Below are 23684 nucleotides of genomic sequence, written 5' to 3'. Positions count from 1 at the left end.
AGATATACAATGCAAAAGCAAACTCACCTTACCATAGCTCTGTGTGGTATTGAGATCCCCCTGTATGTCAACTGCTGGAACTGGCTCCTTGAGTGTGTAGCAGAAGATATGGTCCTTGATCAAGCAGCTTGTGAAGAAAGTGACACCATAGTTAATGTTCTGCATGATTTATATGTGAATACGCTCACTTGACACTCACACATCACTGATTATGTTGGGGACATTTTACACACCAACTTCAGATGTAATGCTAATGCCCTTTCACAGGGATTTGGTTATTGTGCATGAGTAGGGTATCAATGGTCTGCAACACTATGTGGCATGATTACCTGACAGACAGATGGCAGTGGGTTTGACTGCTGCAGTCAGGATGTCTTCCAAACCCCTGGATGGTGTCATCTGTATCACTGCGGTAGTCCTGCCAGCAGCTATAATGTAACATACATGTCCATATCTAAGTGCAAAGGATGATGGTGATGATTCTACATGTACATGTTGTAGGTATAGACCAGTGATCTACAAGTTGCAGGTGGGAGGCTACATGTGTCTGCTAACTCTTACATGCGGCCACCTGGTCAACAAGCAACAGTGTGTGAATGTACCCTGGCTGTATGTGGCAACAAAAGGGAAAGTTCATCAGACTCAACCAAGTTATTTGAATTTGTGCAACATATCTCATATGTACACATTTGCATCTACATAACTGAGTGAGGGTCATTATCTATTGCCATTGACCAGTGCTAAGGCAGCAGTGATGGGCCACTGTTTGGGACTTAGGAATTGTAAGTTACCATTTTCATCAGAAAAGATCCTGAGTCTTGGGCCCAAATTTAAGAAAAGTGGCGCTGCATGTAATGCAGCCCCACTTTTCGTGTGCCCCTTAGTGCTCCCTAATGCCACCATGTGTGCTCCATATTTAACATACGGCGCACCATGGCGCAGGTTAGGGACAATAGCTTCATAATTTTTGATGCTATTGTTGTACATTGCAGGATTAGTGCCCAAAATTGTCGTTCTAATCCTGCGAAGTACATATGGGCCCATTAAGAATAATGGTGTGCCCCCTTTTCACCCCTGCTCTGTGCAGGCATTAAAAATAGCCGCTACAAATGGCGCAGTGGAATCTCATAGATTCCACTGCACCATTTTTGCGGTCCCCCTAACTGGGGAATGCACCACTTGCATACATAATACCTGCCACAAGCATAATGTAGACAAGGGGTTGCAAAGTGCCGCAATGCATGCATTGCACCACTTTGTAAATCTGCTGCGGCAAATGCGACTGTATAAATCTGGTGCAGTGAATTTGGCCTTGTTGAGCCACATTAGCATCATAAAAAATTACACTAATGTGGCGCAAGGAGCGCTAGACCTTCCTAAATCTGGGCCTTGTAGTGCAATGGACTAAATAAGAGACGAGGGTCTAACTCACCTTGCACATTGCACATACTTGGGACAAAATTGAGGTAATCAGTCATAGGTAGCCCATGAAGCAGGTGTGGGGTCTATGGTGGAGAGGACATCCCTCTCAAGTGGGGTGAGTTGGAGGCGGGGTCTAGTTTGTACACCTGGAAGAGCTCTGACCACCTATATCCTGTTTTAATTTTCCTTCACCCTCCTCTTCTCATTCTGCCACTTCCTGATATCCAATACAGTACATATATACTCCCCCCAATGCAGTGACAGCCGTGGCCAAGTGGTAAGTGATGCCACATGGCTGCCTTCTGTGAGGAACTGCTTCTGTATGGGGGAGACCATGCAGTCTTTTGTAGTTCCTCACTTTAAATTTAATAATCACAGTGGTATCCTGCTCTGTGTAGTTTTTCTTCCTCCTGAGGGGTAGCATGTCTTCTGAGCAGGCAGATGCAGTGTTGGTGTGGAAAAACCAGTGCTTTGGATGTGTGCTGCTTTAATCTGATTTTTGGTGCAGGGCTACAGGTAGTATTGATAGCGTGCAGGTGTGTGTGTAATTAGAGTGATTCTGGCCCAAGGTCAAATAATCCGCCCGAGTGCCCTGAGTGCAGACATAAAGACACTACTTGTAACTTAGCTTTTTGAATACCGAAAAGTCGTAAACTTAGACTTTTGGTCTAAATGTAGACCAAAAGTCTAACATTACCTTTGTGAATCCGGCCCATACACTCTTGACTTTATATACAATCACCCTAATATAGATCTCAACATGCCTGATGAAATGATAGACTCTATGATATCCGATACACAGCCTCCACGCAATGTACACACAACACATACTAAACGTGATACATACATCCCATTCCTGTCTCCACCTTTTTGACTCTATAAGCTCTTCAAAGACACACATTTCTGACTTTTGACACAGACTCACAAAACAAACACAATCCGGACTCTATGGACAATCAGGCTGTTATAAATACCAGACACAGAGGAATTATACACATTCCATAATACCTGATACACTCTCCTAATACACTCTTAAAAACAAACACACACACCAGACCTTGCATACACTCAGACTGATGTAGATACATATCACACTGAACAGACACACACAACCAATGATGCTTGATACAGTCTAAGTGATACACATAACCAGCCCATACACAATCCACACTCCACTCAGCACCCCACACAAATATTGCAATTGATTCCCACACACACTCTACACAATACATTCAGAAGTAAACCCTTTTAAAAAACACACACTACTGACATGACATTCACAAACCACACACATTTAAAATCCACATACTCATGATTCTTTCTCCTGACACTCTCAGTGTGACATAGATGCATGACACACACCAAAAACACACATTTCATGTGGTACAACAGCCACACTCTACATACTCATCACACTCTTGAAGGACACACACTCCTGACTCCTTATGAATTTTGAAGGTGCCATAATGTCTCCATATACATGCTTGACACTATATACACTCAGACTGAGATACATGACCAATACGCATGAAGGAAACAAGCACTCTATGGTGCCCAATACACACAGTCTTCATGTACACACATCCATCAGAATCTATGCACACACCCGACTCTGTAGATTCTTCAAGAACACACCTTCTTGACTTTACCCACTCTTCCAAAACACACTCCTGACATACACACGTACTGATGAAATATGAACAATCCTGACTTTATATATTGAAACTTATACATATTGCTCATACAGACACTCCACACAATAGAAACGTCTGATATATACAACCGTCCAATGCACAGAAAATACCCTTCTGACACTACATACTCTTGAAATATACACCCATGAATAAAACACACACATTCATGGATCTGAATTCTCTCAGACTGATAACAAAAACCCTTGACTATTGTAAAACACACAATCCCCTACCTCATTACACATTTTTAGTACACACTTGCCTCCATATACATGCTTGTAAAACACACAATCATTTCACAAAATGAATGAAAGTTCTTGAACAGTATGAGTTCATGAAGCTTTATTTATTAACAACCTTCATTTGTTGATAGGAAGAGGTAGCTCATAAATGAGCCATTTTCTGACTTTGTACAAATTCAATATAATAGAAAAGATTGACAGACAATGGATAAATACTCTTCACATTGCCCAGTTTTCACACTCCATGTGATACACAGACCCAGCACACATGTGACCCATTTCTGACTTAATATTTGTGATTCTACACACTATTGAAGGACACACATTCCAGGTTTCTGGCACGCACATTCATAAAACACACGCTCCTGCTTCTATTTACACACCCAACACGTGATTCACATACTCCACAATGCCTGACACACACAAAACACAATAATGTTTAAAATCAGAATAACACACACTCCTACATCTACCCCTGAAACACACAATCACACATGCACATCCCTAAATAGTTTCACCTTCAGAACAGCTACTGCTCTCTCTCTATATATATATATGTATATGTGCTGCACGCACATAAAACTTCTGAGTCCAAACTGTGTACACAAACAGACTCAGAATAATATACTCATCTGACACACATCATGACTACAAAAACTCAAAAAATGCACACAACCTATGTGATATATTGCTCAAAGACAATTTACACACACAATTTACACATCACAGATCCCCAACAGACACACTGATAACACCAACTCATGACTAGTCCTGACTGTACACAAACTTTGCAGTAATGTTACATTTCTTCAAACATTGTAAAAAAAAAAATGTAAGTACACTTTTTAGCAACTAAAAATTACAAGACAAAATGTAAGTTGAAATTGAGTTAAGGATGACTAGAGAGTTAACAGTGGCTTTCCCAAAAAACTAAAAAAAGTCAAGGACTTGAGTTTAGGTGTTGCCTCCACTCCACTGTATTAAGTCAACTGTAACTCAACCCCACCATACACCACACTATGGAGTACACATTGTCAATTAAATTGTACACTAACAAAAAACTAAAAAAAGTAAAGGACTTCAGTTAAGGTGTTGCCTCCACTCCACTGTATTAAGTTAACTGTAACTCAACCCCAGCATACACCACACTATGGAGTACACATTGTCAATTAAATTGTAGGCTAACACGTTCACAACTGTATGGCAATTCACAAAGCATCAAGAGGATATTTCTCACCATATAACCTCACAATAAACATCATTAGTTCTCATAAATCTGTGTTTTCCTACCACACACCCCTAATCAAAGGACATCACAGCCACATTCAAAAGCCTACATTCACCAGCCTGCATTCATACACCCATCATCAAATGCCCACATACCCACAATCATAAAACAACGCAACCGCAATCATACACCAAACACTGATCACCATTCACCCACACAAATAATTTTCCAAGCTCTATCATGTTGTGAGTTTGATAAATCGGATTAGTAGGTGGGGTGGATGGTAGCTTACCATGAGTAATAATGTTCATATTCTTGTTAGGTCCAGTAAAGGTTTCAGAAATTTGAACTTGAGCTCAGCCATTGCTAGCTATGGCACAGAGCAGACAGGCTTAAAAAATAGTGTAGGGCATTTACAAGTACTAAAACAGTTAAAAAGTCAAAAGTGCAACACAATAAAAATCCAGCTCCAATTTATCAAAATAGAACATATTTTAAGGAACAAAATGACACCAGAACAGATTGAAAAAATTCCAATAAGAGAAATTGAAGATGTGCATTTTCAAAGTCCTAAAAAAAATAGCTCTAAAAAGCACAAATGATGAACTGTAGGCAACTGGTTGTGCTAGACCAGGACCAGGATAAGGATTAACACTGACCATGATGCAGGTCAGATATACAGGGCGAATTGGATCCATCTGAAAAGTTACTTAGACACTTAGAAGGCTTGTTGACGATGGGTTGACAAAGGGCAAGGTCTCAGTGAAGTCGCTGATATAAGCAGGAAAAGATCAGAGTGGGAAAAATCCAGAGTTCGCACCCAGAAGTTGTCAACGTAGAACAGATGTTGCTTAGTGTCAGGCCCGTTAAAGCTTTCTACCTTTGGACTTTGAAGCATATTTACAATCCCAATTGGATCACTCTTGCACCACGCAAAGTGGTGCAAGAACAACGCAGGCACAAAATCAGATTTATGAGTGGCTTTATAAATCTTGAGTAAAGCAACTTAGCGCAAATTGTTGCGTTGCCTTACTCTGCCCCAGGAAGGCATTACACAGGTGTTGTGTGAGTGTTCCTACACCACATCCATGGATTTTGATGCATTCCCATAGTTACCAAAAACCTTTGCCTCACCAGGTAAGTACAATGAGGAGCAATTTCTTCATTTCTCATCGCTTTTTTCCCTCTTTCTATGTGTGCTACATCTTGCGACACACATAGAAATAGAAATAAACCTTGGGGTTTGTTTTTGTGCATGAAGGTGCCTGAAACCGGTCCTAGGTTGTTTGTGTTTTGGTTCAGGGAGGACCTGGCCTTGCAGTTTGGGCTGAACTATTCCCATGAGGAGTAGGGTCAAGATTGATTTATATATGGTGGGTCCAAACTGAGGTGGCATGTTGGGCAAAAAACAATGGATTGGAATGCTGCCTCGAACAATTGCCACTGACTGAGATTAATTCAAGCATTCCATACATCACCTTGTTTGCTATAAGCACAAGCACTCCCTCGCAGCTTTATGGGTGCAACTTGTTTAAGTCCTAGAGAAGAGGCAAAAAAAGTGTAGGGTGCATATTTATAACTGGGGTTGCATTGCTCTTGCACCACGCAATGTGGTGCATTTGTGACACAAGCCCAAATTGTTATTTATAAAGCCACACAAGGCCACCTTGCATGGACCTCAGTGGCTTCGTAAATCTGAAGTAAAGCAAAACAGCACAAATTGATGTGTTGCGTTACTCTTCCCCAGGGAGTTGTTCCAGAGGTGTTGCTTTGGGTTCCCCACTCAACATCCATGGATTGTAACACATGCTCAGATTTACCAAAAATGGTAGACCTGGGAATGTGCCAAAATGCTACACCTTCCCAGGTGACACTTCCTTGTAATACGCTGCATATTTGAGCTATTCCATGGGTGAAGAGCGGGTGTTCTCACACACCCACCAATGCATTCTGATGCATTCCCAGATTTACCAACATTGGTATACCTGGAAATGCATCACAATTGTACTCCTTCCCACCAGTGGTGCAACAAGGAGAAGTATCTTTATTTCTTCTTCTTGTTTCATTTTTCTAGGTGTGTTGTATTTTGGCAACACACATAGAAAGAAGAAACTGTCTCTAAGTATTGTTTTGTGCAAAACTATCCTGTCTGCAACACAGGCACACTTGCACCATGACTCAAGGGTGCCTGCATTGGAACTAGGCTGCATTGAGTGCACCAGCACAAGGAGAGGACATGCATGTGCCATATAATGGTAAATATGGCACATTCCTGCCTTCTCCCTTTCACGTAGTGCAGTGCAGCAATTTGCCTTGGTGCATTACGTGAAAAAATGATAAATATGGGCCTTAATATGGTGTTATTTTTTTTTTTTGTATCTAAAGAACGGTGTCTCCAATGCATTGGCTGACTGGCACATGCCGTCATTGTCTATAGGCAGGACCAGCTCGAGGTCGGTGCAACTGGTGCCACCACAACAGGTGCTGACTTCGAGTGGAGGCACCGTGTTTGCGAGGGTATAATGGTTGTACAAGCACCTGCTGCGGTGTTCCTTGCCTCCAGCAATTTTCAGGCAACAACAAAAATGTCTAGAACTGTGTGGTGAATAATGTTCTGGCTGAAGAGAGATCAGAGTTTTCTCTAGTGGAAGATTTAAGGTAGTGCAGAGGGTTAATATGCCTGCTGCAAACAGCGCGGACCATGCACATCACAAAGTGTATAAAATGCAGATAGGTCTGTGGGTTCCTGCTTTTGTCCGAGAGGTCATTTTGTTACTGGAATTTTATAATTTAAAATCCTAATATATAGAACAGTAACTGTCATTAAAGAACTGCATGCATACTGAAAGGAATAGATTAGAGCGTTATGTTGTTTTCCCCAGTCTTTCATCATCCTAGTGTTGCAAAAAGGGTCCCTGTGGGTAGAAATCAATTCTTATTATTCAAGAGAACCGCCAGCCTGGCATAACATTTTAAATTCAAAGTTTGGGCTTCTCCAAACCAAGCACTCTTAAATTATACAGCCTACCAGTATGGGTCACATGTGACTCCTACACCTTGTAGCGCTCTGTCTTATGTAATATTTCTTAAATACCAATTGACACACCTATGATTGATTGTGTAATGTGTGTGCCATGGAAAGTGTTTCGACACCCTACAGTGGCATGAGTGGCACTATAAAACTAATTAAATGCATCTGAGAGAGAAAGGTTATGCAGACTTGAGGGGCACTGTTAAAGGGTTGTAGTTGCTAAATCCGTTTGGGAGGTGGTCATTGAGGGGCACAAACATTGTCACACAGGTCTCCGCCAGTGCTAAAGCTGGCTTTGTCTATAGGTGGCAGGCTTTAAAATGTGAACTTCCAGTTCAGCTCCTACAAAAGAGAATACCCGGGATAGGTACTTTGCCTTGCAATGTGGGTTCGTTGCCGTGGTGAGCTTTCCCGTGTTTTCTTGAGTTATGTTTTCCATGCGTGACCTGCATTTTATATCATTGTGTATCTGTAAAGTTTGAATACATTGAAGTCAACGGAGTCGAGTACTTTTGTAAGGGTTGGGCAACTGAACTAACAGAAAGGGTTAATTTCATGATACTTCAGGGATTGAAGTTTTCCTACATACGTTTCAGGAAACTTATAGTGCACTCATAGAACCAAGTTTAAAATGCAGACAGAGCGCCCAGGGATTACTACTTTTACAGTCTACACAAAACAGTTGTTCAAGGACTATTACAACGAGAACACGGTTTTCCAAATAAAGGAACTGTGCATTTTGCCAAGCTTATGAAACATGGAACATACAATTATTAACTTGTTCAATCCACCCAAACCAAGTGTGTGTCAAAGAAACAAAATGCAGAGAAGCTGTGGTAAACTTCCAAAGAGTCGTCATTGACTTTCAACGGGTATTCAATAAAAGTGATTCATAACTGCAGGAAATGACTACTCCAATTCAGGTTTTGTGCGCACCAGCAATACCAAGCAGGGAGCCTGCGCTGTATATCAGTGCTCGATCTTTCATGTTTTACGACCCCAGCGAGAAATGAAGCACTTACGGCGGAAAGAAAAAAATCATACAAAGGGCCATAAATCTTTAGAAATAGGAGCTTGCTTAGCTGCAGAAATCACAGCTTAAACTGACACAGCTGCGACTTTCCAGACTAGAAGTCCATATTTTATTGATAAAAGGGGAAAGAAGTGAAGAAATATTGATATTAGTCTTACCTTGGCTCTTTTTAAAGCTCTCACAAGGGCCTTAGAACATTAAGGCATAGCCCAGTAGGTCACAACTTATTGACAAAAAGCACATCTTGCCACTCGCTTGCAGGAAAGAGAAGAGCCATAGCCCGACAGCTGGCCTTCTGCCTCAACTTCTAAGCGTCTTTTCTCTATATGGTTAAGGAACTAGGGGCCAGGAGTACTAAAATAGAATTCACCAAAAGTGGTCGCAATTTGTGCACGTCTTTTTGGAAATCCGATAACATTTTTTGAACCGACCTATGTACTGATAGTCACAAATAATGAGTCGCAGGGGGGATGGCAATTCGACCTACTTCATGAATATTAATGAAGTAGGTCGCAATATGTGGTCCATTATGATTCACTGCCATCACAGGGATGGTGGCCAGCTGGGTTAAGCAGACCTGCATGCCTGTGACTGCTTTTAAATAAAACATTTTTTAATTTTTATTTTAAGTGCAGTCTGTTTACCTTTATGAAAAGCAGAATGCATTTAACAAAAAAAAGAAAGGTTTGTAAAACTATTTTTTAAGAGTAGGCAGTGGTCCCACTGACCACTGCCTACTTCGTAAAAACTTTTTGGGGACTATTCACAAAAGGGAAGGAGTCTCATGGGGACCCCTTTCTATTTGCAAACAGTTTACCACCTATTTTGTGGTGTTGGTATAATATTAATGGTTTGCAACCAGATTTTGGTCGCAAAACATTAATACATGCCAATAAGGAATCGCTTTTTGGAAGAAATGCCCTAAAAAGAGGGCTCCAAATTGCAAATTCCTATGATTTCCTAAACCCATTTAGCAATTTGGTAACATGTTACTGAATTGATAAACAGGTTTAGTAGGTTCTAAAACAACATTTTCTTGTTGCAAACTATGCAATTTACCGAATCACAGGATTTGCAACAATAAAATATGCTAGTACATCTGGCTCCTGGATCCTAATTCTTAATTGCAGTTTGAGGATTGTAGAGAGGGGTAGTAGAGAGCCACAACGTTATATCTGCACACAACAGAGTTTGAGCAGCATATTCTAATGTTATTGTTCTAGCCATACAGAGCTGCACAAGACAATAAAAATCACTGGTAATAACTGGGGGGTACCAGTTTACATTTCACCTACAACCCATTGTTCCATTGTAGCCATGTCCAGAAGAGCAGAGTTGTAGCTCGCGCTGCATCAATGCATTACCAGTTGCATTAAAGTTGCTCTTCTTCAGTAACTCTCTTTCTGAAGAATAAGGCTGCCAACTTGCAGATTTCTCACCTGTTGAATATCCCCAGAATATCCCCAGATGCCAACCTGGATCCAGAAACCTTGCCTTGCTCTCGTACCCTGGTAGTGGGTATTGGCTCTATCTCGGCACTAAAAGGGACACCAGGGTGATGTCACTTGAGCCATTTAACACCCACCCCAAGCTATCGATGTCCGTTCTCAATCTGTTTTTTTTCTGTGCTTTTAGAGACAGAGATGAGGAAACAATTGATCAGTTTGAGGCAGTGCAGTGCAACAATCTAATTCGTAACGTTATGGAAGCTATCCTACAAGCATCCTTTATACTAAAGAAGTGGGTGGGACCAGTTAGGATCTGCAGGTAGAGAGAGCCCCTGCAAGAAATATCGTTACATAAGGTAAGTAACTGATGGATAGTTTTACCTGCAGATTCTCCACCTGTTGAATAGATTCCAAAGAAGTACACCCTCCTATGCCGTGGGCCTGAAGGAGTGGCCAGAGGAGGAAATCTGGAAGCACAAAGCATGTAAAATGATCCTCTTTCCTCACCCCTAAATCCAAGCAACAATGCTTATCAAAGGTATAGAGAGATGATTGTTTGCCTGTGCATCATATTTCTAGCAGAGTGACACCTTGGGCAAGTGCTGAGGTTGAAGACTTCGCTCTGGTGGATAAGTACAAAGTCCCTGGGGTGGTGCCTTTTTTACAAGGATGTGGCACACTGTGATACATAACACAATGCAGCACAACAGTGTCATCTTCTGGAAACCCTTGTCGTTCTTGCTTCCCCACAAAGAGCTGGTCGTCAGACCTGATTTCCTCTAAATAGTAAGTTTAATAACTGACTCTTGGGATGCAGCTATTTAATACCATCCCCTCCTTGGTGGAATGGGGTGGGTGGAGGGTGAAAAATAGGAACAATAATGGACAGCCTCAAATACAATGGAGTCACCTTGGGAAAGAAAACCACCTTAGTTTTGAGGACCAATTTGTCAAAGAAGAAGTATATATAAAATGGACACATGCTCAGCACTTACAATTCACTGACATGCCTTGCCAAGGTGATTGCCAGATGGGAAACAGTTTTAAGGGTCATCAGACCTAACTGCCAACTGTCTCCAGTGCAAAAGAGGGTAGTAGTATAGGAAGGCAGGTTTTGGACCAGATTGGTTGGGTTCTTCCAAACAAGCAATAGCAATTATTGCAATTTGTTCCCTCAGGAGGGTAGAATCTACAACACGTTATGACTCTTTTATATCACTGGGCATGTGTGGCAAATTGCATTGCCAATCAGCCAGTCCTGCTTCTATCCATGGTGACCCAAAAGGGAGTTTGTCAGTTTTTTATAATTAGCTGTGGTACTACTAAATAAGTACCACAGAGTAACAGTATTTTTTATTCATAGCACTTAGAAACAGTGGATGTACACCTGTATGAAACAGGTGAAAATGTGTCATTGCAGAAACCACTTCCATGGTGTCGACCCTTCACCGGTGGCTCATTAGAAGGAATACAGCTCTGCAGTTGCCAACTCATCAGCACAGAGAACAAGCATTGGCAAAACCAATAGGTATCACCTTCAGCAGACCTATTGAGTTTTGTCAATAATTTTTGGAAATGCTCTTCAGCAACAGCAAAAAGAGGATAACACAAATCATGTTACTGATTCTATGCTGCATCAATAAAAAACAAAAGTATGATGACGTACACATCTACATGTGTTCCCATGCAAGTGCATACAACATGACAAGGCTGCTATTTTTTTACTTACTGTTACAAGATGGTGGACGTCAACCTTGGAGCAGTAAATAAATGTACATGAAAGTGTGCACTCCAAAAAAGAGTGAGCTAGCAGTAAGTTGCTGTTGCTGATTCCTCCAAAACTCGAAAAGGTTTTTTTTCAATGAATGCAATGGAAGGATGAGAGAGCAACATGAGGGGAACAACAGAGAGTTGGAGAAGTTGAGCAATGGAGGAGTTTGAGGGGGGAAGAATGAAAAGTGAAAAAAGGCAAAAATTCAGGGGCAATATGGAGAGCAATAGACGAGATGGGGAAGAGTTGTGGTGTGTGGAGCAGCATTAAGTGCACACGGAGGGAACTAAGGTAGCATATGCAATACATACATTAGTTCCAACCACATCCACAGACCTGAGGCTCCAGGCAGTGGGCCCAGGACCTCATTCAGCCCTGCTTGTTGCAGTACCACATGGTAATGGTGTTGTCTGTGGTGACCTGTACAAACCTCCCTTTGGTGGATGGTAGAAAGGCCTTTAATTGCAGGCAAACAGCCAGAAACTCTAACAGAGTGGTAATAAGGCAGTTATTTAAATGGTAAGCGGAGCGCTCTGATGTCCACCTTTTCCAGATGACTTCCCTTACCCAGCAGTGACACATGTTTCACCACTGTCAACTCTGGGTGGGAAAGGGATGGGTCGACCACTGGTCAGGTTGCAGTCGAGCAGCCACCACTGCAGATCTTCTGCAGTCTCCTTTGAAATCTGAATTACATCAGACAGGTTCCCTTGGTGCTGAGGTCACTAATACCTCAGATCACATTGTAGAGCCCACATAGGCCACCTGGTGAAGTGGGCAAGCAGAATACATGAAGCCAACTGGCCAGGAAGCTGTTCTTACCGAAATCCATGAACACAACTGAAACATCAGGATCCGAGACTGAATTTCCTGTACTCATTGGAGTGGAAGAAAGGCCCTGAACAGAAGCAAGTCCAAGATAGCTCCTATAAAAGGAACTCTTCACAAAGTATTTGGCCCATTGATCGGGAACTCCAATAACATCAGGCGGTCCGCCATCATCTGTAGGTTGTCAATGACTGACTGAGATGAGCTCACCTTCGACAGCTGTTCATTAAGTGGGGGAAGGCTGGTAATTCCGTCCTCCGAAGATGAGCAGCAGTAACTTCCCTCACTTTCGGGAACACCTGAGGGGCACTAGTAAGGCAAAAGTGGAATATGGCAAACTGAAAATACTCTTGGCCATCCTGGAACTGAAGGTAACATCTGAGAGACTGCAGGATGGGGACATGAAAGTGCACGTCCTGCAGGTTCAAGTCTGCCATCCAGTCACCTAGATCCAGCGCGGACAGAACATGGGCCAGTGTGAGCATTTTTAATTTGTTCTTCCACAGAAAGGCATTCAAAGGGCAGAGATCTCAAATAGGACACAAACTGCATTTCTTTTCAATGTAAGGAAATAGCAGGAGTAACAACTTGAAACTATTTCTGAGTTGGTAACCTTCTCAATGGTCTCTCTGGATAGTAGAGCTCCCACATCTTGCGGTAAGATGGAGAGCTGATCCCCTGAAAGCCACTCTGATATGGCAGAAAGATGTTTTGGTTCGGAAAGAAACGTCAGGACATAGCCCTGCTGGATGATGCGAACGAATAATCTGTCATATGTAATGGATTGCTACCTTGAAGAAATGTTGGATCCTGCCTCCCACAGGTTGACTTTGCTCCCCTACGCCAAACAAAAATGACCGCTGCCGCCCTGTTAAAAATGGGGTTTCTGGTTGGCTAAGGTATGCACCTAAGCCAGGCAGAACCCACCCATTCTAGTCAGGGGGAGGGAGTTACACACCCATGCTAGCCCCTGCTCACACCCTTGGTAGCTTGGCACGAGCAGTCAGACCTATCCCAGAGGCAATGTGTAAAGCAATTGCAGAACACACACAACACACAACGCACCATCCCCACCACAAAGAAAAAGCAACATCAAGCTATATAAAAATAAACACTATTGTACACATCATTATTAGACCAAACACAACATGTCAGTAATACCTTGCTACCCAAGCAGTTGTCAGAATATTACAAAGTAATATTACTCTGTGAAAGCCAGCAGTAGTCAAATAAAACATATAGGTTACTGGTTGTTCTGCAACATGAACAGTAGTCAGGAAAACATTACTAAAAGAAAGCACATGTCATTATATAAATTTCATCATAAATGCCCATAAAAGGTACATCAGAGAACACATGGCAAGTCATGAAAACATATCACCCTAAATGTATGGGTCATATTAAACACTTAATTATGATTGCCAAGACACCAGCATGAATGCCCAAAATATGAAACATCACTAAAGAAAGCGAATGGCAGGATCAACACATGAGCATGGAGTCCACAAAGCCATCATGAAGCACATTCCCCAAATGGTATAGGCACAAAGAAAAATGCACATCTCTGGGACATGCATTCATGAATGCCCGACATGGCAGAAACAGGGCTACGGGATGCTCAGTTCACCCTGTTTACCAGGGGGCTCCGATGCTCCCATTAGGGGCAAAACAGTGCATGGGGACGGGTGACCGCACTCCTCACCTGGGGGCCACCTCGTCTTTTTGCCTCCCAGCCAGGCGGGTACTCGTGCGCCCGCTAACGAGGGCACGAGTGCTCTTATCGGCACTCCGTGCATTGAAAGGGGGACCACAGCGGTAAATGGACAAGAAGAGGGGCTCACCGGTGGCCTGGGGCACTCCACTCTGTACGCCATGCCCTTGGGGTAGCACCGGGTGTGCGCTCGATCCAGGTTTTGCCCTCTCGTGCCCCGGGGGCACCTTACTGAATGCGCTTGAGACGCGCTCCAATATCACAGCCTGCCCGGGTTGTGGCAGTGATTTCCTCCCCACCTCAGGGACAGGCGGAATAGCGCTCTCAAAACACGATAAATGAATCAAGTAGAGCACTACTCCATGTGCTCCGATGAATAAAGGAAAGCACTCCTCATGCGCTTTGGTCTATTACAGGAGCTTTCAGAGCCAGCGATGTCCTCATGTTTGAAAGCAAGTAGTTGCAGGGGCCGGGGGCCACAGCACCCAGCTCCAGGGACAAAAGGGGAAGCACAGGGTGGTAGGGCCCAACAACAGGCCAGCACAAGGGAGAGGCAGTCAGACAGGTCCTCCTAGTGATCCAGCAGGTCACAGGTCAGCACAGCAGCATCAGTCCAATGCCGTTCCTGGTGAGTCACTTCAGCAGCATTCTGGCCCATATTTATACATTTTTAGCAACGCATTTGCCTCATTTTTTTAAGCAAAAGCGGCGCAAACTTACAAAATACAATTATATTTTGTTAGTTTGCGCCGCTTTTGCATCTAAAAATGACGTAAATGTGGCGCAAGAAAGTATAAATATGGGCCTCTGTGTCCAGTTAAGTTCAAGAGTGTCTCCCCTAACATGAGGAAAATCCTCTGTACTTATACTCAGTTTTGCACAACACTTACAAAGAGGGGGAGAAGAGGTTTCAACCAGTCACAACTGGTTCTAGGAGTGCCCCCTTTCCCCTCCAGCACAGGCTTCAGACATCTGTTGGGGGTAAACAAGCCCTTTGTGTGAGGCCCGGGCACAGCCTTTACAAATGTAGGTGGGCCATGCCTCCCCTTCTCTCAGCCCATTAACACCATTCAGTATGCCGATGCACCTCTGTGACACCTCCACCCTCCCTGTGTACAGGCTGTCTGAAAAGTTTGCACAAAGCCCAGCTGTCACTCTGCTCCAGGCGTGGATTGGATTCAAGCTGCAAAACATCAGTCATAAGCACAGAGAAATGCCCACTTTCTAGAAGTGGCATTTCTATAATGGTAATAAAAAATCCACCTACACCAGTAAGCAGCAATTCTCACTACCATTACAACCATACCAAACATGCCTATGCTACTCCTCGTAGATAAGACAATACCCCGTAGTCATAAGGCAGGGTATTCCTATGAGTAAGACAGCACTCACAGCACTGAGAAACCAAATAGGCTGTTTGGCACTACCAGGACAGGCCACACAACCAGGCACATGTCCTGCCTTCTACATACAAAGCACCCTGCCTATAGGGCTAGCTAGGGCCTACCGTAGTGGTGACTTATATGTAGTAAAAGGGGAGGTCTAGGCATTGCAAGTAAGTTTAGATGCCATGTCCCTGTGACAGTAAACTGCGTATGCAGGCCCTACGCTAGCAAGCCTGAGACAGTTTTGAAGGGCTATGTCTGTGGGTGGTACAAGCAGCACTGCAGGCCCACTAGTAGTATTTAATTTACAGGCCGGGGTATACGGATAGCACTATACAAGGGACTTACTGGTAAATTAAATGTGCCAATCAGGTATAAGCCAATCATACCAAGTTTACAAGTGAAAGCACATGCACTTTAGCACTGATCAGCAGTGATAAAGTGACCAGAGTCATAACGTCAGCAAAAAGGTTCCGAAAAAAATATGCGGTGGAAGGCAAAACGTTTGGGGAATGATCCTGTAAAAAGGGCTAAATCCAACACCCCCACTTTAAATTCTCCTGCTTAGCACACACACTAAGTAATTTTTTGACTCAAATTGTTAACTTTTCATTGAGGAATACTGAGTACCCAGACACCTGGAAGCAAGCACTAATTCTCCCCCTGGTCATAAAAGCAGGACTAGATGTTTCCACTCTATCTAACTACCGCCCTGTATCTCTGCTCCTTATATGTTCAAAGTCTTGGAAAGACATGTCAACAGTCAGCTGGCAGCCTTCCTGGAGGACAACAATTTGTTAGATCCTTCTCAGATGGGATTTAGAGCTACGAACAGCACAGAAGCCACCCTTATTTCTGTTTTGGACAACATTAGATTACAAGTAGATCAGGGCAAAAACTGTTGCCCTGATTCAACTTGATCTCTCTGCTGCATTCAACATCAAGCCTAATGAAACAAATATTTATGATATAGGGCCCCATTGCAGAGCATAACAGTGGTTTGGATCTCTCCTGAGCAATAGGACCCAGTTTGTTCAACTGAATACTTTTAGATCTTCCCCCCAAAGCTTCAAATGCTCCTCCCTGAGCCTAACACTTTTTAACATGTACATTACATCCATTGCAAAGATGGTCAGAAATTGGGGTTTTGAGATTTGCTCATACACAGACGACACCCAATTGATCATCCTGATAGGGGAGAAGCATGAAGAGACCAGGAAAAACCTCTCCAGCTGTCTTTCTGAGGTAGCTAGTTGGATGATGGCTCACTGCCTAAAAGTAAACTCTGAAAAATAGAGATTCTGCTATTCATCTGTGCCCATCAGATTTGGGATTCATCTTGGTGACCAGCTTCTCTGAGTAGTGCACCATAACCAAAAAAGTGGCAAAAACCTAGGAGTTCTTATTGACAAATCTTTATCAATGCAGGAGAAAGTCAATGCCGCTTGTGGCAAATGCTTTGGCTTACTCAGATTCCTAAGGACACTTTTTGTTGGATTCCAATTGATTGGAGTAGAATCGTAGTCCAAGCATTAATCATGAGTAGGCTGGACTACAGAAATGCTGATATGTGGGTATGGCTGACTATCTTTTTACTCGCTTGCAGGTGATACAAAATGTGACCGCAAAACTCTTCTTCAACAAAGATAGCTACAGCTCTTCTTCGGTATGCCCAAAAACCCTCCACCGGCTGCCTATCGAAAAAAAGGAACTTCAAGCTTCTCTGCTATACACAGAAGGCACTCCACAAATCCAGACCTATTATCCTTTGATCAATGGTGGAATTTTACAAACCAACAGGAAACTTGAAATCACTAAACGTATCCTTAGCCAAAACCAAACGTGTCAAACAACAGATCTAGAGGCAGCTCCTTTACTCCTTTCGCAACAGCCCAGTGGAACCCACTACCCCTGGACCTCCCCCTTACCACCAACTATGTTAGGTTCCGAAAAATGCTAAAACAATGGCTTCTTCTAGAGTAACCAACCCACTCAGAATCAATATGTCCTATCCCCCCCAGTGTTTTATTTGGCAGCCTATGTGGCAGATTTAGCGCCGTGATATTCCTCTAGGGATGAGTGTTTGCACTCTACAAAAATTGCAACTAAATAAATAAATAAATAACTTGGAGACTAATGCCACAAGGGAGGGGGCAGAGAAGATAGGTGCTGCTGGTGAATTGAATGTTGCCTGCCTGATCTCCAGCCAAGAAAGGACTGGAGTGACTGCAGTGGGCGTTGGCAAAGCCTGTTGTTGTCTCTATGCCAACCTTCTTGAGTAGCCTTATAAAGGGTGAAACTGATGAGGAAACTGTCTGGCAGGGGTCAAAAGCCCCACAGAATGTGCCATGGCTCCACTTAAAGAGCTGGGGGCAGAATCAGCTTTTTTGCTAAAAAGGAGGGATCCATTAAAAGTCACATCTATAAAGGATACCTACACGTCTCTAGAAAAACCTGTGGATTGCATGTATACATGCAACGAAACACCACACTAGTGCCATCTTAAATGGTTTGAGCCGAGGAGTCTCTAAATTCTTCCAAGACTACTAGCAAGACCTCACTGACCATGTCCCAAATAAATTTCATATAACAGCCTAGTTTCCAAAAAGCATTTACCAACCTCAAGAATAGGCAGGTCGAAGAGAGCATTTGTTTCCTGAATGCCTGAATCCTTTCTGGTTCCCTGATAGGGTGAGTCATGAGGAATAAATTATGGTAAACTTTGGTGGTGGAAGCTTGGACTACCAAACTCCAAGAGGTAGATGCTGCATAACAAAATCAGGGTCGAGAGATGCCAGTCTGTGATGTCTGTCCAACTGTATGTTTATCCATGGGCAAGAGCAAGGCTTAGACCAAGTACCCATAGGAGTGTAAGTTAGGGCTTCACTTAATGGAAGGAAGGGCTAAGAGGAAGCAGAATGTCTGTAAAACCTTCACAAGAAATAAGTTACAGGTCCAGGACATTAGCAGCATGTGTAATTACCAAATCAAAGGAAGCACTCTCTTCCATTGGTGGCAGAAGGGGGAATCAACCCTTTATCAGGGGGTTTATCAAGACCACTGGTCGCCTGCAAATCAATTTATAAACTGTCATCATCATAATGTGGGGATAAATTATCCCTATCATCATCATTGTCATTTTAGTGTAGTGGTAAACACTAGTCAGAATTGCGACCTCTAATGACAGCTCCACAGTGATGGGAGTGTATGGGAATCAGCTGCACAGGAGTGGAGTTCAAGTGCAACCTCAGTTGGGGTCAAGAGAATTCAGCTCAGGGTCTAACACTAGAGTTAGCACCAGATTCTCCTTCAGCACTGCCAGCATCTTGACCAGCATGATGGAAGAGCGACTGTGCATGTTTCGGAACTGGAATGGAATTCAACACCAGAGTCATACAGAACCCTAGGTGATTTCCAGGGGCTCAGATGGAGCAGTAGGGCGATATACTGCTGGTAACCTGGCTGGAGGCCTCCGTGGAGCCTTGGGACCTGAAGGCACTCCAGAGGGAGCCAAAAGAGGGGAAAAATATGCAGAATGTCCTCTCTAAAGGCAGTCACCTGCTGCAGCTTTGCTGATGGCTCGGGGTACTCAGGTTGCATTGTGGTTAACTAAGGGATTGGTGCCTCAATCTAGATCAGGAGTAAGTTCGAATAGCACCTTGATGCCTTTGCAACTTTTCTTTAGCCAACGTTTAGTGGGATGGGGCTTAGTCCCCCTTCACCTTCCTATGTTTGCTCTTGGACTTGGACTTACGAGATAACTTTGACTGGCAAGAAGACGTTGTGGGATTGGCTTTGAGTATGGAAACATCCTAGTGCCTTTGACTTGGAGGGGGACTTATAAGGTTCCTAATTCTTTCAATGTTCAATAACTTATATCTTCACTTCATGGTCCTGGATTGCCTTCTGGTGCAGGCACGTACATTCAACGCACAACTTGCCCTGAGCCTACACACCAAATGCATATCTCATGCAAATCATTCACAGATATCGATTTTCAAAAGTCACAGTATGGTTTGAACCCTGTAGTTTTAGGTAGGAGCATCGTTCCCTTGCACATTGGAATTCAATTTGAAAAACTCATCAAACCAGTGAAAGAGGGAGTGAAACTATAGAGTCAAAGGTGCTTGAAGAAAGGATCTGACATTGGTATGCAGGGCTGGTGCCTATATGCGGATCTGATCTGACAATTCTGGGGTATAAAAAAATGTTGTAGGTCATGCAAACTTTGTGCTGCCAAGAACTAGCTCATGCCAGTTTCTGATGTCTGTGTTGCAAGTAGTGGCAGGTTTGCAGTGTTAGTTGAGAGGCTGAGAGCCGCATTAGGGAAGTGTGCCTTGCAATATCAAGGGTGGTTGCTGAAACCATGTCAGTGGTGTGGGCCTCTAGTTCCAGGAGGTGTTTCGTAGCTAGGAGTGTCCTACATTTTATAGTGTGGCAGACTGTAGGTGTGGATGGTACTGGCTCAAACAGTGGTGCTGACTAGAGTTTGAGGTAACTTGTCTGCTGTTGAGTGTAAAATGGCAGTACTACCTGTTTGGGTAGCATGTATTTCTGATTAGGATAGGACATCCATAGTCAGGTGTGTGTAAATCTTCATTATTTGAAGGAAACTGTTGTTCATGGTGGGGTTCCATTCAGATGTGGCATCCTTGGTATGCAGTGTGTTTGTCATCCCTTCTTTGTAAGTGAGTGCTCCTATATGATGATGGAGAAGTTACATATGTGAATGTTGACTTACTAGTTGCAGTACCTACTGCCTTCTCTTTGCATAGCACTTTCTCTTGGAGCCGGTAATCAAGGCTCAAGTTTAAGCTATTTGAAAAAATCTCACCTTTTAATCTAGAGGTCAATGTGGAGACTGGCAGAATATGTAGTGGTTTAATCTATAGATCAATTGGTTACTGTGTCAGTCTGAAGAGCACTACTATGTGTCTGGCAGGTCGTGACAAGTTTGACACCTTGTACCACTTCTTGGTTGCCTTCAACCTGCATTTGCATGTATTTCACATTGACATTTGTTAACTTTGCACATTGTGTTCCCCTGGATTCAATGATTGACATTCAATCCAGTTGGGAGGAAAATGATCCTGACAAAAAATGTGCAGTGTTTGGAGGCCAGAAAAAACCTGGTAACTGTGTTGGAGAGGACAGGGTAGATGCCAATGAGGTGAGATCAATCAGTGTAGGAGCACTAATTAGATTGTACCACACCTGCAGGGAACTGGTGTGAGAGGTGTATTATATCCTGCCAAGTCGTCTGTCATTCTCCATGAATCATACGGGTTGCAAGATGGTGTAGCTAGAACACACAATAGCAGCAGCTAACTCATCTATGTCTGTAAACACTAACTGGGTTATTGTAGTGTAATATAAATACTTTGGAACATATGGCTATGGATTGTGCCAGGATAATGGCACTAACACCTGGCCTCCAATACCTTAGCATGGGATGCAGCAAGTTTAATCTAAATAAGGTGAAGCAGCTTTCTGCATTATTCAACCCTAGCATGTAATAACTCAGTTGACATCAATTCTGCTTACAACAGACACCTCCTATTTTACCATGTGCAACATAGCACTATCAGCAATGAGAATGGTAGGCTATTCAGAAGAAAGGCCAACTTGATATAAGGTGTGACTGTGCTCCCACAAACACACAGTTTGCGCTATGACACACAGTTTCACACAGTTGCAGCCTAGCTTCACTAAGATATGCCTAGTCTCCTCATTACTAGCATGGTCCACGTAGTACTGCATCTTAAGAGAAAGTGCATGTGGTATGTGTACAACAAGGCAAACAATAAAACATTCAAGATAAAGGTGGTCATTATGAACACGGCGGGAAACACCGCCGACCGCTGTGGCGGTGGTGAAAAGAATCCCGCCGTTGGCGGTGAATTGAAACCCGCCATATAATGAATGAAAATCCCATCCCTGCCAAAAATCACCAGACCACCACTCTCCACCATGACCCTGTTGGCGGGAATCCCGGACCTCCCCACCCCGCCACCGCCAAGCACACCGACTTGGCGCTCTCCAAATAATGATGCACAAATCACAAATCACCTTGCCAGACAGTGGAGGCCGGCGACCATTGGCGGCTGCGACCGCCAGGGGCGGCAAGTGGACTCAACAGCAAGAAGTGCATACATTGGATAAGCGTATAACCCACACATCTGACACACATCCAGAACCCCATAAAACACCCCCAGACTTACCCCACAATCCTTTGCAATGAAAGTAGGCCAAGAAGACTGAGAGCACCAGAGGCAGACAGCGAAAGCCAGCATTAGGAGACGCACACCGACCCACAGCAGAGCACCCTCACCTCGTTCCCAGCCCCGACACCATTCACCACACTCACCATATCACCCCCCAAACATCCAAACTTCACCGAAAGGGAGTTAAGGACCATGGTGGACGAGATCTTGAAGGTGCAGCCACAAATATTCGGGGCCGAGGTGCAGCACAACCCATCTTAAGGAAGATGGAGCTGTGGCAGACCATTGTGAACAGGGTCAATGCAGTGGGACACCATCCACGCACCAGGGACGACATCCGGAAGAGATGGAACGACCTGCGGGGGAAGGTCAGAGGCATGGCATCAAGGCACCACATCGCAGTGCAGAAGACTGGGGGAGGACCGCCACCAACACCACCAGAATAAACTGGGAGGAAAAGGTACTGGCCATCCTGCACCCTGAGGGACTCACTGGACTCACTGGAGAAATGGACTCGGGTAAGTCATCAACATATACCCCATATACACCATACATGCAATGCATGCACCACCCCACCCCACCCACACCCACCAGGACCAACACCCCACCCAGGCATCAGCCACTAAATCCACCCCTGCATGACCACAAACCCACTAACAGGTCCACATCCCTCCCCCTGTGCACAGCCACCCACCCCTGCAAGTACCCACAATGGAACGACACCCCCCACCACAATGCAACCCCACACTGGCGCTAAATGCAATGCCAACCTCACAAAGGCACCCTGTCAAGACCAGCAGCCCTAGGCAAGCGTCCCCACACCAGTGTATCCAGGCCACAGACTGGTGGAACGCAGGTTCAGAGGCCACAGTCTCCCACTCCCAACATGCAGGAAGGTGAGGGCCCCAGTACAAGTGGTACTGCCAGACCTGTGCAGGGGACACAGGCACAGGGGCTAGAGCAAGTGCAAGGGTGGCAGTGGGCCAGGAGGAGGCCACAGGATGGATGCAGCAGGCCAGGATGTGATATCAGAGGTATTGGGGGCCTACCAGCATACCCATGACAGGTTGGCACAGAGGATGCAGCAAGAATACCACCAACAGGCCATGGAGCAGTGTAAAGAGCACAACGCCACAATGGCTACCATAGCAGGAGCACTGCTGCAGCTGGTCCAAAACCAGTCTGACACCCACACAGGACAAGAGGCCCCCACAACAGCACCAGACAACCAGCATCAGATTACCCCATCAGCAGAAACATCCCAGGAACTACCCTCACAGGAAACCCAAGGGCCTACCGTGTCATCCCCTGAAGATCAACAGCAGGCGCTCAAACTGGAACCCTAGCAAAGAACAAGGCCCCCTTCAAAAAGTAACTCAGCAACAATCTGCACAGCAACCATCCCACCCAATCACCAACCACACATTGCTAAGAGGCAATATGAACTACTGTAAGACAAGATGGACCCATCATTAGTACCAACAAGGCTGCCACCATGTTGGTCTTGAGGACACCCACCCCTTATGAGTTGCCATCACTGTAAATAGCACTATTTACTCACATCAACCAATAAAACACATATCACACCTGTAACACTGTCCCATGTGTGAAATTGTGAACAAAGTGAAGTATGGATGCAACTCACTGAGAGCTACTTTATTGTCAAA

This window comes from Pleurodeles waltl, chromosome 1_1 (assembly GCF_031143425.1).
Source record: "Pleurodeles waltl isolate 20211129_DDA chromosome 1_1, aPleWal1.hap1.20221129, whole genome shotgun sequence".
Classification (NCBI taxonomy): domain Eukaryota; kingdom Metazoa; phylum Chordata; class Amphibia; order Caudata; family Salamandridae; genus Pleurodeles; species Pleurodeles waltl.
Note: the sequence above shows the minus strand (reverse complement) of the source record.